Source organism: Corvus brachyrhynchos, unplaced genomic scaffold (assembly GCF_000691975.1).
Source record: "Corvus brachyrhynchos isolate BGI_N302 unplaced genomic scaffold, ASM69197v1 scaffold124, whole genome shotgun sequence".
NCBI classification, from domain to species: Eukaryota; Metazoa; Chordata; class Aves; order Passeriformes; family Corvidae; genus Corvus; species Corvus brachyrhynchos.
The window spans coordinates 40435-58948 of NW_008237402.1; the positions used below are offsets into that span (position 1 = coordinate 40435).

General features: G+C 34.7%; 1 long non-coding RNA gene across 1 annotated transcript; it reads right to left on the reverse strand.

Moving 5' to 3' along the window:
• Positions 1-1356: 1356 nt before the first annotated feature.
• Positions 1357-17329, reverse strand: LOC108445853. The gene is made up of 4 exons (XR_001860880.1): positions 15514-17329; positions 10047-10541; positions 5979-6053; positions 1357-1583 (listed from the first exon to the last, which is right to left on the reverse strand). It is a non-coding gene; the product is annotated as an uncharacterized LOC108445853 (long non-coding RNA).
• Between the last annotated feature and the right edge of the window lie 1185 nt (positions 17330-18514).

Below are 18514 nucleotides of genomic sequence, written 5' to 3' on the forward strand. Positions count from 1 at the left end.
AACTCTGAAGTTTCTTGTGGCCTGTTAGCTGCTGTTCTCTCATGCTGGTTAGACATAACAAATCTCTCTAGGTTTCCACTTCAAGGACTCCAGGCCCCAAAATGTGTAAACCAAGAGCCTCTAAAGGGGGGGGCGGGGGGGGGAACTTGGGGTAATTACATCATGATCTGAGGTTATAAATCATAACCCTGATATGCAAATGAACCAAAATTACAAAAGTGTGAAGAACCCATGAACCGGGGTCCATCTTGGGTGTAGCCTTTTGACTGCCCAGGGTGTACCTTTGAAGGCCCTTCAAATAAATACCTCCTTTTATTCTCTTATTTTTGTCTAGTCTCTGTTTTCAGGTGGCCATCTCAGGCATCAATAGTTGTAGCACATCTTAAGTGCTACTGAAGTGTTCAGCCACTTACTCTCTGTTGGTTATTGCATTGCTTCATAGGGAGCTTTTGTGTATATTCCCTGTTATCTTCTCTAAGCCTCTCATTTTCTCAGGAACATCCCATGATTTAGCATTCCTGATCACAACATCAACAACTTTCTCCTTTTTCCCAAGTGGTCCATTCAGGGTGCCAAGTGCAGTCTGCAGGTAAATCCATGGCTTGCTCAAAAGCTGTCACCAGTGTGGTACACACGGCACTGGCATAAGCAGACTAATCACTGAATCCAGAGAGGAGCCTGTGATACTACCCCAAAACTGACACACACATAATACATTGGAAAACTTAGAATGTCTGCTCCTTCCTAATATTATTTCAATATTTACCTCTATTTCTGACTCAAGTGGTGAGGGAACTGAAAAACTCCTCATGGACTGATATGAGAATTTTGGACCTTTTATTTGGAATTCCTCTAATTCTAGTAGAAAATCTAGAATGATTTAATAACTTTTTGTTTTCCTCTGTATACCTTATGCAAGCACAATATTTGTCTCTCAAATGGAAGGAATCTGAATAACAGATACAAAGTTTTTGGTTGTATTCTTGTATAATGTATTGAGCCTTAAAATACAAACATGAGACATCAATTTGATAACTGCCTTATCTGTAATCTTTCTCAGATTTTCCGGTAAAATTCCAGTTGACCGTGGTAGTCACAGAAATAAAAGTGTAGAGGTAGACCTATCAAGTTGCATGGTCAGTCCATCTTCCTGACACTGTATGTTTCTGTATTTTATAGTAGATTTTGCAAACTAGTATATAATTACTCAGACATTAAGAATCGACTGTGCTGGAAACAAATAAATGTATAGGCAATTAAGCCTCTCCCTAATAACTCCCTTTTCTGAGTTCCCTCCAATCTGCTGCTTCCTCTTCCTTAATCACTGGTGTGCGTATGTGTATATGTGTGTGTATATATATATATATATATATATGGTTGTTTGAGGTTTTTTCATCATTTATACTTTCAATATAGTGTTAGACTTCAGGTGTTGCTTAGGTCATCTTTATAATTTTATTTGTTATCTTACCTTTATAAGCCAGTCAGTGCAGTCTCTGTTGGCTGTGTTACACTGTTACTCTTGAGAACAAAACATTTTTGCAGCTAAAGCTTGATGCATCCTGCTTCAAAATTACAGCATTCTGAAAGAAAATGTGTGTGTGGTCAGCTACCATAAGTCAGATAGTGAGAGAGGATTTCATAAAAAAATTAATGCTTCTGATTTTTCTTCACTCCTCCTCTTATACGAGGTCTCAGTGATAAAAAAAACCTGATCAATGATGAAAAGCATAAAGCCAGATATGAGCTTGAAAATTTTGCTGGAAATATACATGAAAAAATTATGAGTTTTCTCTGTTCCTATTCCTAACATATTTATAATATTTAATGGCCAAAACTTTTATAATGCTTATCATTAATGACACCTTTAAAAACTATGAAGTTTGATTGTACTCTAGTTTTATTTTTACCTATGAACAGTTACAAAGATATTAGACTAATGGTGAATTTGACAGGCTTGACAAATAAATACTGTTAAAATCCAGATTCATTTTACTGTAATGACATCACATTATGAAAACTAAGATTTTTATTTTGTATATAGCCATGTATTGACTCTGGAAGCCAGTAACAATTGGTTTGCTCATTTTTTTTTATGAGCTGAGCAAAATTTTTGTGGAAAATTTATGCATATTTATGGAGTTAAAAACCCAGCACGTTTCCTCTGGAAATTCAGTGATTTCCCAGTAGTGAAAGTTCTGCTGCTCTTACATGAAGGTGGCCAGTACAAAAAAGGAATAATAATTAAATGAGAGATCATGTTCAATGCAGAATGATGATGGAAACAGCATTAAGTATTCCACAAGAAATATGTTTTCTGTTTAAAAAAACTTGTTGCTCTCCACTGTGCAATAAAACTTAGTACACTGAACACATGCATTGCAAAGCTGTTATTTCTTCATAACTGTGAAGGGATGGGGTGAGTGACATGACATTGTCACATTGGCCAGAAGAAGAATAACTGCAAAAGTTTAATTACTTATCATTAAAATAGTTTAAATATCCTTTCCCAAATTTATATAAGAAGTTTCAAGAAGAAATCTCCCTTTGGTACCATGTTTCCAGAGGACTCCAGTGACATCCAGTTTATCCCCTATAACTCTTAGGTGTGACTTAAACTGACTCTCATCACCTCCACTCTATGTCTCTCATCAGTTATTCTTCACAAGTATTTATAAATCAAATAACCTTCCAGAAGATCTCAGAACTTATATAAAGGGGTAAAAGTTTGGTACCATTTTTTAAAAATTGAAACAAGATACAGAAGCTCAAAGCAACTGTGGTTCAAAGTTTACAGACAAGAAAGGAGGGAGTATCTAAAATAGTTCAGTCTATTTAAATATTTTGAAAACCTATTTGTACACTTTCCCAAATGAAAGATAACCCGTCAGCATAAGTTTCATTCCTCCACAATACGGAAATGTAGGGCAATGTTGGTGTATACTTTTGGGTAGGAGGTGAATTTCAGGACAAAACACAGGAAAAGGCCTCACAAAGGGCCTAGATGAACCCAAAGTTTATCTGCTCAAGCAGCCCCTGGCCAGATATGGGCTTTTTAAAGCACAGCAGGGCAAAAAAATTATAGCATTTCCCCAGACTTCTCTATCATCTTCTGCCCATCTTCAGTCGAATGAAGATGGCCATATAAAACCCTCTGGGTGAGAGTTACACCACAGAGCTTCATCTTTAATTTAGGAACTGGAAATGAATGCAGCAGAATGAAGAGAGGGAAGCATTATGTGTCAGTATCTTGGGAAAAGAAAACAAGAAGAAAAAATTGCAGTAGGAAGAGAAACACACAATAGGAGTTCAACTTCTGTGTGTTCCATCAATTTGCCTGTTAATATTCTATTGTCATTTTGGTATTGTTAATCTGTAACTTTTATTAAGATTTGAAGCTCCTGTGCCTCTTTATTTCCCAAAAGTCATACACTTGTCCAGCAAGGGATTAAAAAATAGAAAAAAATCTCCTAAAAAACCAGTCAGTATGTCTACCAAAAGAAAACTTGAAGTAGTGTGGAAAAAAATAATATTAAAGTGTAAAAATGAAGGGTAGGGAAGACAACAAGCCTCCAAAAATTCAATATGTCATCTAATAAAAATGAAATGTACCAGTTTTTATCTCCTTCACAGAGCTGAGGAATCAGACTAACAACATTTATATGAAATTTCACCATAGGTTGCATTGAATGGTGTCAGTTTGAATTACCTAAGAGCTACAGAAAAACTGGAGAGAAAGACTTAAAACAACCCAAACTGGGGCTGAGGAAGAGTATTTCTTTCTTGCTGGAGTCAACAAGTAGATCTTTCTGCACTCAGTGGCCTTGGTGTCTCTCTACTTGTTGCCCTGAAGGTAAATTTTATGTCTCTGCCTTTCACAGCATGATCCATACTACATCTCTTTCCAGTAACTATAGTTTTTAGGATTGATCATACTCTATTAATTTCCTTCCTAATTAATCTATATGTTCTTGTAAAGGTGATGAGCAGCATTTTAGTAAAATTCAGAGTAAAAACCTGTACGATATACAAGATACACAGTCTGTAATACCACCTTATAATGACGTTAGGGTTGTGCTTCATCATTCTGTTCTTTTCTGTTTTTAATGAAGCTGAAGCATTTCATTTTGTGCATATGGCTACAAGAGAATATAGATGTATAATGTCTTTTGGGACAAAATCCAAGGGAAAACTGAGGTACAGAAATTCCCCACCTGCACAATGTTTTGTGCATTTACACTAAACAAATTATTTTTCAACACAGCAATTTATTTTTCAGGGACGACAGGTGTCAAAGACATGACGTGATCTTGGAGTAAACACTGAATTAAATATATTTTTTCTTTCAGTTATAAATTGTTTGAATGTTTTAAGTCCTTTCTTTAAAAGATAAGATTTTTAACAGACAGAAGACGAAGATGAAAGGCCATATCTACATGAAATACTAGATGTCTACAGATTTTATAGACATACCAGATCAATTTGTGTACCTACAAAACCTCCTGGCACGCACTTAGATGCAAACATAGAAGTAGGCCAGAAATGTGTCTTGCTTATGTATCTTGCTGTTCAAACATAAGATATAAATAAAAATTCGAACCAAAGTAATTGAGAGCTTGTACTTCTGGGGTTTTTCTACATCATAGAATTGGCATTTGTTCATAAGAAATAGTTTCATGAATAAGGGCTTTTTGTCTAGAAAAATACATTGTTAAGATATTTCAGGGTTGCTTTTCCAGTCTGGAGAGTACTAGAAAAATAATATCAGCTTTTTTTTCTTTTAACTTTGAACAAATTTTTTCCTTATTTTAATCTAAAACAGTTTTGCACAGTTCATTTATGATGGAAATTTTGAACCATGAACAAGAATCATAAACTATTTACAGAAATGAGATTTCAAATTCTTAAGCTATATCTTTACAGAAATTTTATTTGAATTAGCTTAATTTAATTAAAAATATAAACATGCCAGAAGCCATATGCTAAATGAAAATCATTATAAAGTACTCTAATAAACAAAAAATATAATTTATAAATTAATTTATGCAGTAGCTACACATCAGAAATTTAAAAATATTCTTTTTTCTTGTTTTTAGATTTTATAATTTTATTTTATTTTATTTTATTTTATTTTATTTTATTTTATTTTGTTTAGGAAGATATGTCCATTTAGGAAAGATATAGCATTGGCTAAATTGGCATAAATGAGCGAATGGACAGCAAAGGTTTGCAATATTGATGGCAGTAGCATCTAGTAGGGCACTATAATTAGTGAAAAAGTGTTTCCAACTGGCAAGGTATTTAAGAAAGTCAAATAGAAACAAATGACACCTTTGTATTCTAATTCAAGGATCTTTAGTATCAAAGCGACACAAAACCCAACAGCATCCCTGGGAAAATAATACATTATAGGAAGGAGAGAGCATAATAAATTAAAGAAGTAATCATGATTTGTACTATCTAAGGGTTTAACAAGAATATTGTTAGGAAAGTTTTGAAAATTAGCTATTCAATAGAATTGACAATTTAAAAAACAATAATAAGAGATGTAACATTAAAGATTTGGGAGAGTGAAAACAGACCTGAATATTGGATGCAAAACTATTTTATGAGATGAGTGCTAGACCCTGAATTCCGATAAAGGCAAATGAAGTGTGATGGCAGTGTAAGACTCTTAGTCCAATAGTCATTGAACTACCCTAGCTGCTGCTATTTTTCACTTGATTTTGGAAACAACAAAGGTAATTTTGAGATTTTCATTACACAAGAGTGCATAAGATTAAAGAGAGCATGAATTGATTTATTTTTAAAAGAAATAGAAGGATGGTTAATATGCAACTAACATTTTCCTGTTCAAATAAGAAACACTGAAAATGTTGTAGTGCTAATAAAGCCCATTGGACAAAGGTGACCTAACTATGAGAAGGTTTGGAGTCTCTTTCTTCAGTCTATACAATAGACACTAGGGATAAACTTACGTCTCAAAGAACTGGAGGCGATGGAGTCCAAGTCTGATTTAAGGTTATCTGGATTAAGCAGTCAAATAAGGTCTGCTGGTGACAAAAATATAATTTTTAAAATTAGTTACAAATTTAGAGAATATGTAAGTTTATGTACTATTTTCTTTTATGTATTTTAATTGCATTGTTATTTTTAGAAGTATCACATTGGACTTGTACTCCTTGAGACATTGCAGACTTCTGTTAAGAATCACAGTCATAGGAGAAAAGGGCTACGTTTTGATGACAGAAAACGATATATAAAGATACTGTATATGTTTAATGGTAAATTTAGATTACCTTTCCAAAAGATGGATGTAAATCCAAATTTGAACTTCTGTGTCCACCATCAAAACACCGGGTAAAATAACACAAGAGAATTCAAGCTTTTTTTCCAGTCAGGCAATCTGTCATCACTGTAAGCACTGCTATCTGCTCTGCAGATTTCCACTGCCAGTCCTGCGCTCAGTGGCCATCTGCCAGTCCTCTCTAATTGCTATCCAGCTTATACCACTAGTCACTCACTCCTCTTTCAGGTAAGTATCTGAAAACTTGCTGTTTGGGAAATTATCAGGTTTGAAAAACCCTCACAGAGAGAAACTGGAATCTATTAAATTTAGGCTTCTGTAATAATGGTCAGTGTTTGTTTGTGTTTCATAGTATGAGAAAAAGGGGTTCTAAGGTTGCTGTAATTTCAAGACACTTTAACATGTTAGATGTCATAGTGTAAAAAACAGACTTGAGTTCCTGACTCTTGCTGTGCATGTGTGTTATATTTGCTTCCCAGAGCAAACAACTAGGTATGAGGAAACCCTCACAGGCCAGCAGTACACTACTGACAACTTGCCTTATCCAGTAAAAACAGGCTTAGCATGAGTTTTTGTAAGGAGTCAATTTGTGGGTTTAAGAGCTGCTCCTGCGTTGCTGCAATTCCAGTTTGAGAGAATATCCCTTAAGGAGCTATTGTTACTTGGCAAAAGATGAAGAAGCTCATGGATTTGTTTCATTTATCCCAAAAGTCAGATACAAGCTTGTCTCACCTGCCAAGTACTCTGAAATACAGAATCTGTGCCTAGATTGCACAGCAGGATTTTCTATTTCAATTGTGCTTATGATTTTGACAATTTGAGGTCAACTGAAATAATTTTTTGGTCACTTCTCTCTACCTTTCATACCCAGCAATCGCAAAAGAGAAAGTCTGTTTTATTTCCTGTATAATATTTGAACTAGATTTTGAATAGTTTATAGCAAAAAGCACACATTTTATATTTCTCCTATGTAAGAGGCAAGCCAATACATTTGTACATGCTTGATCAGGACTGTGCTGCATGTAATAAATACAGCTTAAGTTAGGCAATCCGAGAGCTCTAAAATACAAATTGAACTTTCTGCATAACTAGTTCTCTAATTTTTATGCATGGATGGTATACTACTATGAGCTTATATGCAATTATTTTGCTTTAAACTAGAGTCAAATTAAACTTACACTTTCCAAATTGTCTTTGCTAATGTGCCCTTCAGTCTGTCCAAGCAGAAGTTGAAGACCTAGTTGCAGAGCTCAGCACCCCAGCTTCTAGTGAGAAAGCCCTTTACCATCTCTATCATTCTTAAACCAACAGTCCATGTAAATAATGGACCTTTCCTGTTCTCTGTTGTGGGAATTGAATATTTTCTTGACTTTTAAACGCAAATTATTAATGTCTCTGTAGGTTAAATTAGATTGAAACAGGGGAGTTAAACACTTAAGCGAAATTTTTACTTGTGTAGCAAAGACAAATTTTCTCCTTATTTGATAGATGCTTCGGCAGAATTAAAAAAAAATATAAATAAAAAAAGGACTTGTCGTTTTTTGCAAGGCAGCATCTGAAAATATGGTAGCATTCACTTTTCCTGTGCCTGATCACTGAGATGGGGTCAGTTATCTTTGATATTCTGAGGTACCTGGAGATGAACACTCATCTAAACACTCAGAAAAGCTTGACTGAATTTCACTCTTACCAACTTAGGTCAGTCAACAAATATTTGCAGCTAACTTTGTGGTGCAACCACAGCTCTTTCCTCTTTCCGGAGATCACTAGGCTGAAAACTCCAGCCTTACTTTCTCTTTGCTCTACTAAGAAAAGTAAATTGGCCATCAGTTCATATAACTATTACTTGGGGCGTTCCATCAGTAGCTCTTAATCTCTGCTATATTGTTGCAGTATCTGTGAAGATACTAATTTAAAGTATTCCAGACTTTCTTTTACTTTATCTTTGATACTGTAAATATAGCAAGTTTTTTATAGCTTTTACTGTAAAGATTTTCTTTAAGCCATTATACTATCTAAAGTGCATTTTCTCCATGACTTTAATCTTTCATCATGCTTCTCAAAGGATGGATGCTAGGTGACTATTTCACTACTTCAAATAACACTTTCAACAGTTTAGTATATTTTTTTTAATCTTTCTTCCTATTCATTGCCCTTTTTCTCCAGGTCTGCAGGATCCTACTTTGTGAAGTCATCTAGTTCTCTACCTATAATCATCACTCTGAAGGATATCCCACAATCTTCTTCCTCAAATGATGTGCCCTTCTGCAAGATATTACCCTACAGATTGAAGTAAGAAAGTATAAAGCAGGTAACAATGAATGAAGTAAATACTACTCATTGGATTTGCAAATTAATAGCTCAAATAAGATAGAAAATTTTGGTAATATATATATAGCCCCTAATTGTCTGAGACGTACTCGGTTTGCTTAGAGCTATCTGTAAAAGATTGCTCAGACAGACCCTTTGAAATATTTTGGCAGAATTAAACAGAAATCTAAGAAGAATTATTTTGGTTTTCTGAGCTCATGTGCTTTAAAAATTGGACTTCTAAATAGCCTCAAAAAGAACTTACTGCTTGTCTTTTTCACCACGTAATTAATTCTTTTTCCAAGCAAGATGCTACAATGGAAACAGTAACAGACCAAGCATTTGAACAAAGTCCTTGCTATCTCTTAAAAACTTGCTATTACCTGGTACAATAAGACACTGAAGCATTTAAATACACTCTGGATTAGTTCCTTCATGCACCTACTAAACTGTTTGGAAAGACCAACCTTTTAAAATTGTGGGTACTATGGTAACTGGATATTTCAAGGTGTCATGGAGACAGACTACTCTTCTCCTGAGATGCCAGTCTATTTGAGTCTGCTGTGAAAAAGCACAAGAGAGGCTTTTTTGTTGTCTTCTAAATTCAGCTAATAAAATGTAACTAATACAAGGGTTGAATGATGCTGGTGTTTTTAATACATTATTTTTAGAACTATGAAATCAAAATTTAAGTGAAAGAAATGCAATTCTCACACAATTAAACCTCCTTTGTAGAAAGAAGAAGAGCAAAATTTTCTTGGCCAAATAAAAAATCTAATGATAAAAAAGACCTATCACTACCTTTAGTGAGAAGGAAAAATAATAAGATGCTTTGACATGTATTTATATAATCTTTTTAAATTTTAACAGATTTAGTATATGATAATTCCAACTTAATCTAGAGGTGTAGTTTGGGCACTTGCTCATCTCTTTGTTAACCAAAAAAGTAAATATTTTTAAACTCAATGTGGCTTGTTCTGTAGCAGATTTAAATCAGATGATTGTTTTTTCTTACTTTCCCCAAATTCCTATTCAATAAACATTTTACTCTTCTTAGGAGAATGAGATTCTGTTGATGTAATGGTATTTTTTTCAAACAAGTAAACAGATAGAGATATGAAAAAAACATCCCTTCTATTGCTTCTGATGTCTCATCTAAGGTTTGTACTGAAATTTTGCCTTGCTACTCAATTTTTTTTCCATCAGTTATGACAATCACAACACTGGTACCAGAAGCTTTTAGTATCATATGTGTAGGGTTGATATTTTTCAAACAAAATACCCCTCTGAAAACTGACACTAATAGTTTTGGCACAACTTTTTCAGTGCTGGTTTGAGGAATACCTTCTATTATTTTTATTATTACATACATTATCCTTAACTTTGGAGTCAGTGTCACACAAATTTTGATTGCACAAATAAAGTTTACCTGCTAAATTTTTTTGCCTGAGCCACACTCCCACCAACTTCTCTCCCTCCTTTATCTTCAATCAGTCATCAGTCTTCTCTTTCATTTTCTTCCAAAATTCAGATTGGTTTTTTCTTCTCTTCTATGGCTCCCTGGTATGACTTTAAAGACTCTTTCATTACTTCCTTTTGCAGCTTCAAGTCTCTTGCCAGTCCCTTTTTATCTTACATTTACTTCATGTCATATGGCAAGTGCAGTGCTGTTGCCCTTCTCCAGGACTCATTAGCAAACTTCTAATATTCTGGAAGTTTCTGGTTTTAGGTTGGCTTGTTTAATTAGCAGCAGAAATAACTTGTGAAATAAACATTTTCCAGATGTTGCCTTAAACTAGGCTTTTTGTGTGTTCTGACTTTGCAACTGTTTCCATCTCTCTGCAGGAAAGTACGTGGAAGTTTATTGGTAGCAAGGTACTACAACAATTAATGTCATGAAAGAGATGAAGTCAATTTACATTTCCTGCAGAAGGAAGAGGAAAAAAGAAGAACGGCATTGTCTGTGTGAGCTTTTGGCTTACTATTTTTAAAAACAAAACAAACATTCCTTTAAAATTGTTTATTTTATGCATTGTTTTTTGGCTTCCTGACTAAATAAAATTCAAACACTGATTAATTTGGGGACCAGGCTTTTTTTGCCACAGAGATTTTTTTGGTGTTTATGAAAAAATCAAACCATAAATAGATAGTTTCACAAAAGCAGCACAATAAAATGAAAAATAAAGATTCAAACAGGTTGTGAAAATTTTCTTGCTCAGTACACAAAGCCATTAATTCAAAAAGGCATAGTCAGATGTATGTAAGGTTTCTAGAAAGGAACATTAAACTCAGGAATAATGAATTTTTCTTCTGGGTTGATCATCAGATAAATCTGCAAGTAAAAGAATGGCAACAATAGGACATAAAAAGAAAATATCTTGTGAAAAACAAGAATTTTTACCTTCTTCCTGGAGTTTTTTGTCTTTTATAAGGACAGAAAATGACATCAAGCACAGCAGGAGACTATTGAGAAATCAATTTTAGCTACATTATCTGAGAGCTGATGACCTTGATACAACTATAAAATGTGCAGAAACTCAAAAGCTAGAAAAAAATCCACATTAACTCCAAGTCTTGTGTTCCTTTTTGTATTTTATTAATGTTAATATGTAATTAAAAGAGCAATAATATTTGTAATGTAAAAGATACTATATTTCAATAATTTACTGTTCATATTATTAATATGATATAGTCTTAATTTAGTTTAATTAACAGGGAACAACTCCTTTAATAATTTTATGTCAGCCAAATCTGGTAGTTTTCAATAACAGGAGCCTGTGCTTTTTATATGACCTACATGAACTAATCATGATCATGAAATAATTGTAACCTACAAATTCATCGGTATTTTAATTTCTGAGATAGGGTTAACTAGAGTATCTAGAGTGTCTATCTTTTTCAATGGCTCTAATATCACTGAAAATCGAGTGTTATGACCTCTAACTAGAAATAAAAGGAAAGGTAAACTCTGATCTGCATTTTAGATTTGGACATATTTTTTCTTTCTACTTAAGCTGGAAAGTCTGAACAGTTTATTTCAGATGTTGCCATAATTCTTTTAAAAAATGCAAAACAATATGTAACTTTGTACTAAGTTATTAAAAATACTTTAAAATAATTTGGTTTATTTGTTACTTTATTAATCCACTGAGAATCAATACTGATCAATTGATATTGATTCTGGAAACCTGGGAAAAAATCCAAATGCCCTGATGCCTTAAGCACAAGACCATTGAGTGCTCCAAAGTTACTATTTTAAGACCAATAATAATAAAGAAAAAAAGTGGTACAGCAAAAACATAGGAACCATTGCTTAGACTAAAACTACTCCACAAGAAAGAGACAAGATAGTGACCTCAGTTATCCAAAATGTTATTAGAGATGGAGATGTCCAGAAAATGATCCTGAAACAATCCTTTGAAGATTACTTCTCTCTTTTGAAGGTACAGAGATCTCTTGTAGGTAAAGAAATATATTAGATTATTCAATGCCTTTCTCCCCTTAAGATTTACTCTACCTGGGTGTCTCCTGAAATAAGAGAGGAAGAAGAGGGTTGTCTCTTTTTAGAACAGAGAATGCTGGAGCCAGCTATGCTCTCATTTTATGTGGAATAGTCAGGATGGAAAAGATGTTGAGCAAAAGGAAATTTTACTCCTCATTCTGTGGCAGTCAGAGAAGGAAAAGGAAGTTGAACAGAGGAGGGGGGAAAGGGCAGCCTCCCTCTGCTAATCCTGTTAATTCAGTACAGTTCTTTTACCAGAGGAAAAAGAGTGATGACAATAACAGTAAGAAAATCCCCTTTCTAGCATAACACAGTGGACATACCAGTTAAAGATACAGAGTCTCAAAATGGTTCTTCAACTCAAATCTCCCATGCCACGGATAAACCTCCTCACCATCAAATTATGCAGAAGTCCATTGATACCACTGTGTGTGGCTGATTTCCTTAAAAAAAAGCCCAAACATACTCCCCCCTGACCATTTCTCATATCCAATACCATTATACTACAATACCTTTATATCCTATTTCAAAAATAAACATTAACTTTAGTGTCAGTGACCAAGGCTAGTGTAGAAATTTTCTTATTTTAACTTTTTTTTACAGCTTCTACAGTAAGGTTGTGCTGGTTTTTATATTTTCATATTATCTATGAGAAACCTGAATTCCATGTTGGAATAATATGCTTTTCTTTTGAGGACAATGGTCATGCCTAGTCAAAACAAAAGAATAAGTTTAGAAACCCACTGCTTTATGAGCTAGAGGTTGTCATGGGAATGCCCAGGGCTGTCTGAATGTGGTTTATTTTAGTTAGAAGCAATTTTACCTTGCTTCAAATATCTGGTGCTTGTACCATGAATATTTCTCTTTGTTTTCCACTACTACTATTTTTTAAAATTTTATTGATGGTGATACCTATCAAGAATCAAGAGTGTATGAAAGTCATGTCGTTTTTACAGTCTAAATTCTCATCAACAGCCATATTCAGGATTTTGACAAAAGTATTTCCTATGACTGCAGATGCATGTTATGCAATGCCAGACAGAGTAAATTATATTAGGACCCCAGAAAGTAAGGGTGAATTCTTTGCTCACTTTAAAGCCAAAATATTAACTTTTAATGGGTAAGTCAGGGGACAGAAAGTGTTGCAGGGTGAGGCAGGGGAGGGAGAGAACATTATAATTTTTTACCCTTTCATGTTCTATTTCTGAGTTATAAATTTCTCAATTTAACAAGTTCAACTTCCTATTTTTCTGATTTCCCATGTGTTGCTGAGCAGTACTTGAATGTGGTATTGACACTGCTCACACTCTGTTTACATAGCTATTACTTTATATTTAAATTAAACTATTGCCATACAAGCAGTGATAAAAATTAGTAATAGCAATGAATAGCCTTACATTGCAGTGACTGGGACAATCAATGTATTGGAATGACCTGGAGTGACCAGATTCATCTTCACATGTAATTGTTCATGTCACTCCCAAAACCAAGAAGAAATGCTTTTTGCTTTTGACTGCACTAGTAAGAGAAAGAAAATTAATTGTTTCCAATAAACATTTTTTTGTCTATTGCACCAAAATTTCAGTTGAGAATGAAAAAAATCATTAAAAAGTGATTATTTTCTTTTTTAATTGTAATGACCACAGACAATTGTTTTCTCTGAGATGAAGAAGTAAAGAGATTTGAGGAAATTTTTCCAGGCTGTAAAAGTTTGCTTTATATTCAGTTCCTTCATCTCCCTCAAAAAACTGATTTTGAGAAGCCAGTTCTATGTAATAGAAAATACGAAAAGTGTGTTCAAAAATGGCCTCTCTTAGAGAGGCTGAAAGGGTTTAAAATAACTTTTTAAAAGTCTGTAAAGTAGACAACAGAGAAGAAGAATTTAAAGCAGAGGAGCTACAGTGCATGCCAGGAGGCATCAGAGAAAACAGATGAAAAAAACCAGAAAGAGTGGGATGGAGAATGAGGTAGAAGAAATCAGTGGCATGGTAGGAGTGATGAGAAAATGGGTAACCAGAAAGGATGAAGAGCAATAGAAGGAAAATAAATAAGAGATAAAGTAGGGGAAGAAACAGAAGGAGAAGAAAAGGAAAGCAGAATGAGAAAAAGAAGAGAGAAAAGAGATTAGGAAAAAATCAGTTGCACAAAGCTGGAACGAAGAAGATACTGAGATACTAGAGTGATGTAAAAACTGTAGAAGTGATTGTATGGACTATATAAGAAATTAAATGAAGGAAAGTGAGACAATCTCAAGGGAAAAGAATGAAACCTCAGAAGGGAAATGAGAAAAAAGCAATTAGGTCAAGAGAAACTACCCTGGGTTGCAAAGGCCAAGAGGATGGACTAAGGTACAGTGGCAGAGTCAGTCAAGTCTGAACTATCTTATTTTTTGTCAAAGATGTCCACCTAATTCTCTGTGAGTTAGCAGTTTTGTCTTTGAACTATGAAATTGAAAAATGGAGAGGAAAAAATTAGTTTAAACTAAAAAGTAAGTTTCTCAACAGCAGAAAAGACCTGAATCTGCATGCAAACAAGATATTCTGTTTTTTCCCAAATGTTTTTTATTTTATTGAGCGACTGCTTTCTATAACTTCGTAAGATGTACATTGGAGTGAAGCACCTGAGGATTTATATCATCTCAGATATACCCTGCAGCATCCTAATCACAGTTGTGCTCCCTCTGACTCAGCAAGTCCTTACATGAGGCAGGAAGCATCCCCATGTCAGTGCATCCAGATTTTTTTAATCTGTGTAATGTTATAGAACATATCAATTCTGTGAGTTCTTTCACCTTCCAATTTTTTGCTCAAAGATATTTAGGAAAATCAACTTGAGTTTGCATATTATCTCCAGGCAAACTTTGTAAAACAGTAGGGAGACAGCCAAATATATACCAAAATTCAAGAACCATAGCACAAAAAGCATGAGAAAATACTGTTATTTACAGGAATGACATCACAGAGTACCTGAATAACATGGGAGTAAATTAATCTGTAGAAATTGTAAGAATCTACTGTCATGAATTTCTTTATTCTAGAAGCAGTCTTAGTGGAAAGATAGTGAAAGTCAGGTAAGGGGTTTTTTTAATCAGTCCACTTGTGCCCATAAGAATATATTATTGGCTGTCAAAATGTCAAGCTATTTGATTTCATGACAAATGAAGAGCAAGGGAACGGAGATAAACCAAAAAATAACATTTATTTGCATGTATTTGTCCTGTCCTCTAGTCAAACAGAAGAAAATGCAAATGTGCTGTAGCTTGGATGTTACTGAATGCATGAATTATGTAAGACAAAAAATAGATAAGCATATTGAGAATAATGCTTTTAGCTGTGCAGTTCGTGCCTTCACTAGAACACCCCAATGGAAATATTGCCCCAAAATTCATCATTACCTGTTTTGTATTCCACCCATCAAGACTCATACTCCAATTCCATTGTTGTGCATAATACAAACTCCTATTGTTCACTCTTCTTTATCCTACAGGAATGTCTGGGCCAACTGATGCGGGGGTTATTTTGCGATGTCCTTTGTGTTGTCCTCTAGCACTCTCCCATGTCCGTGTTCCTAGATATGAGTTAGGCAAATTGAATTTTCTGTTTGAGCTCTATAGTGCAAGAATAACTGCTTGGCATTTGGTTAGTAAATAAAGAAGATATCTCATTTTATTTTCTGACAGAACCTTTTTTTTTATGGATAAAGTGTTGGAATCACAGGGAATTTTCTGGGCAATGGTTAAGATATGGCTGACTGCAGTAGATTCTTGTGCACTACATAATATAACCCACAGGTCGGATTAAAGCATTTCCAAGATGAAGATTCTGAAAAATAGCCATGGTCAGTGCTATTCAGTTTGTAAAGAAACAATTAAAAACTGGCCTGTACATCTTTACGTAAAGCTTAATCACTTTCTTTCATGGGACACAGGGCAGAGAAAAATAATTTTAAACCAGAAAGTCTTACAAATAATGAAAATCCAAAGGTATATGCTCAATTAAGTTTAACACAGAAGTAAAATAAATAGGATGCAATAAGTAAAAGACAAAAGAGTGCTGGTGATGTCTTGGGGAAAGTGCACTGAGTGTAGGAGAGGAAAACATAATGTACTCTTAAGATTTAAAGGAAAAGTCCAATCTTCATTACATTGGTGAAAATACTGACTAACATCATTGCCAATTTCATAAAAAACTCTGAATGGTTGGTGAACATAAAGAGAAGAGTTAGCAGCAGGAGCAGTTATTCCACTCAAAACAAATTAGAAGCAATTTTGTTCCAATAACCAGTTCATTTCTATAGCAGGACTCCAATTGAAATAATTATTTTCCATCAGACAAAAAAAGAGGGATAGAAAGTACATGGCCTAGGTGGCCTACTAGATGGAAACCCAGTAGATATTCTTGGAGGAAATACAAATATAATTTCTATGACTATCATAATAGAGAGGCAATAAAATGTAAAGTATCAATAATGACAATCAGTTTTCCAGAAAAAAACATGCAAAATATATATTTTATGCTAAAATTATCCAAAATAATAATGATTATTAATAATAAAGTAAATACAAGTAAATTAAAAATGTGCAAAATTTAAAGGCTTGTAAAGATTTGCATGGGCATACACTGGCATGACAATAAATATGATAAGCATCTGCAGATAAAATGAAAAGAAAATTAAGAAAAATAAGTTGATATTGCTGAGAAATAATTCATGTCTTTTCCTGGGAATGCAGATCCACTGCAAAGAAGGAAAAAGTCAGAAACTGATGAATTCTCTGGAGGAGAAAATGAAAATACTGTATTTAAGATGATGCCAAGTATTGCATGTATATGAATATGTTAAAAAAAAATGAAAGGAACTAACACATAAAGAAAAATTTTAGAACAAATGGTCTGCTAGGAAAAGAACTTGTTAACTATGATGAAAGAAGGGAGAAACCACACTGTGGCTGAACATTTCCTTTGAACCAAAAAGCACTCTGTAAGAGAATATGAGGTAGTATGTAAACAGTATGCAAAAGAGTAGAGAAAACCTGCATCATAATTTCAAGTCCCATTCTCTGACTAGAGTACTGTTGGTATCGACACAAGCTTTCATACATCCTCAAATGTTAAATCAAGCCTAAAATAAATAGATGCCTGGAAAGCAAAAGAATTGTAGCAGGTTGGGTTTGTAACCGAGCGGAAACACCAATTTAGTGTAGTGGTTTGGTCTAAAATACTCATTACTGTTTATCTTCTGTGAGATAAGAATTTGGAGAAATGCAAAGCAGGCACCAAACTTGAAAGAATATAAAGAAGTTTATTAACAGACCTAAAAGAGGGAAAGAAAAAAAATTATACCACCTTCAGAACTCTCCTCCTCCCCCCACCTTTCTCCCTTCTCCCACTGACAATGTAAAAAGACAACCCTTAAGATGTTCAGTCCGTTTACCACTTCCATAATAACCTTGTTCAGTCCATTTAGAAAGAGAAGTCTCTTCTTGCTCGTGCTATGAAAACAGTATCACAGCGAGACAGCCGCCCACTTCCAAATATTGTTCAGTCCATTTAGGAAGAGGAGTCTCTCTGCCTGCGTGTGAGTCCTTTCCCCCGACTTGCAGCTTTTCCCGCAACTGCTTTCGAGGGTCCACTCTTGAAGTTTTTTGGGGTACAATTTTAAGGTTGAGCCGTTCAGAAACAAAAACAGAGGCCCTTCTCCTTCCCTGGGAGCAAAGGGTCTTCATCATCTTCATCGTTAGGACTATCTCTGGGAGCATCTCTAGGAACTGAGGTTTTCTCCTTTCCCATTTGGAGCAAAAGTCCTCATCTGGTTCATCTCTAGGGACTGAGGTTTTCTCCTTTCCCGTTTGGAGCAAAAGTCCTCATCTGGTTCATCTCTCCCTGTCCAAACTCCTCATGAAATTACAGCTGCGTCAGCATCTGCCTATCTCAGCGCAGGTGCTTTTGCTCACGAGTTGAACACTCCACCCCCCATATCTTCATGAAATTACAACAGGATACTCTGATATATCATAGCTTCACAACAGAATTTCAGCTTTAAGCATCTCCTCTCTCTCTTCCCTCAGGTTTTCAGCTCTTCACAGCAATAAAAAGGGTTAATCTCACCCCGCAGCCACCTGTCCCAGCGCCGGAAACGAGAGAGAGCTTGGAGGGGGAGTTTGTCTATTCTTAAGTGCGGATCACAGAGGTGGTCACAACTTTAAGTGGCTTAGAGAATTGTCCATATTCAAACTGGCCAGCTGATAGGTTCTGTCAGGTCATGTTGTAAGCACCCCTTTGCAAGAACATCACTTCCGGGACTATGCTTGCTAACCCATGACAAGAATAAAAGTAAAATTGGGTATAAATTGCTAGGAAAATGGCTGATTTGAGTTTTTAATGTAATAGTAGCTCTGC